Genomic DNA, 1,570 nt, shown 5'->3' with positions numbered 1-1,570 from the left:
TATAATAAACTGGCATAGTAAAATAACTACACGTCTCAAAATATATATTTTTCTTATCTAATGTGTTAACAGAAATGATACCAAATGCTTGAAACAAAAAGAAACAATGAGTTTAATTATTCCAAATCAAAGCAAGTCATAACATACATTTTAATCAACACACACTTTCGCCTGTTTGGGGAATAAATTTCTAGTAATATTTATTTAACCTCATTCTATGTTGACAGAGTTCACATAACCCTCATCTGCAAGTTATAATTTTTCTAATTATCGACTTCACTCCCCCATCACACAGTGTAAAGAAAACCAATTTAAAAAAAAAATTGGGGCGGGTTCGGTTTTGGCAAAACCCACACCGAACTAACCCCATTGCCATCCCTAAATAGATTTATTATTATGTTATAATTCATTAGTGCTTCAAACAGAAACTATCTAAATGTAAACATGGTCTAGTCTTGATAGTTACATCTTATAAGGAATTAATCATACTAACCAAACCAACTGATGAAACAAGGGATAACAGTTTGAGCGTGTAGCCAGGTTTAGCAAGATTTGCCACCAATGCCACCTCCTCTAATTTTTCCTAACAAGATGGAAAAAGAAATCAGTAAGCAGTAAAAGAGCAGTGTTAACAAGGTGTTACAAGGAGGTATTGGAGATATTCAATGAGATGCAAAGAAAGAAAGTTAGGCCTAAAAAATTTATCTTGTCAAGTGTTCTGGTTGTTTGTGCTAATCTAGGGGCAGTTGATCAAGGCAGGTGGACTCATGCTTATGTAAGAAAAAATTCTATCAAATTGGATGCAGTTTTAAAGGAAGAATTAATAGGGATGTTATTGGTGGACATGTATGCTAAATGTGGGCGCATTAACTTGGCTTCGGATGTTTTTGAGAATATGAAGGAGAATGAATTGTTATCTTGGAATGCAATGATGAGAGAACTAGATATGCATGGCAGAGCAGAGGATGCTGTTGAGCTCTTCTTCAAAATACAGAGGGAGAGGGTATTGAGACCAAATGGGATTACTTTTGTCTGTATTTTAAATGCTTGTGCTCATGAAGGATGGGTTGATAAAGGTGTAAAGATATTTAATTCAATGCAAAAGATTTATGGTGTTGAACAAAAAATGGAGCATTATGATTGTGTGGTTGATCTGCTAGGAAAAGTAGGGCTCTTGGAAAAGGCAGAGGAGCTTATTGCCTCAATGCTAATGAAACCCAATGCAGCTGTTTGCGAAACACTTTTGGGTGCTTGCAGGATACATAAAAATGTTGAACTTGGTGAAAGAATTGAAAAAATCTTGCTTGAGATGGACCCTCTAAATTTGGTGAAAGAATTGGAAGCATTATGCAAAGGATAGGAGATGGGAGGATGTCGAAAAGTTGAGAAAATTGATGAAGGGAAGGGGTATCAGGACAACACCGGGAATTAACATGATTGACTTAGATGACATCATTCATGAATTCAAAATGGGTGATGGATCGCACCCACAAGTGAAGGAAATTCACATGATGCTGGAGAAAATCATAGAGAAGTTGCAGATGGAGGGCTACTCACCAAGCCTAGGAGC

At 36.3% G+C, this 1,570-nt stretch overlaps 1 pseudogene; it reads left to right on the top strand.

The window, feature by feature from the left end:
• The first annotated feature begins 670 nt into the window (after window positions 1-670).
• LOC110819053 (pentatricopeptide repeat-containing protein At5g66520 pseudogene) lies at window positions 671-1,360 on the top strand (annotated as a pseudogene).
• Window positions 1,361-1,570: the final 210 nt, after the last annotated feature.

Source organism: Carica papaya, chromosome 6, assembly GCF_054855325.1.
Source record: "Carica papaya isolate Zhongbai chromosome 6, ASM5485532v1, whole genome shotgun sequence".
NCBI classification, from domain to species: domain Eukaryota; kingdom Viridiplantae; phylum Streptophyta; class Magnoliopsida; order Brassicales; family Caricaceae; genus Carica; species Carica papaya.
The sequence above is the reverse complement of the archived record's forward strand: the minus strand, read 5'-3'. Positions and strand labels throughout refer to the sequence as shown.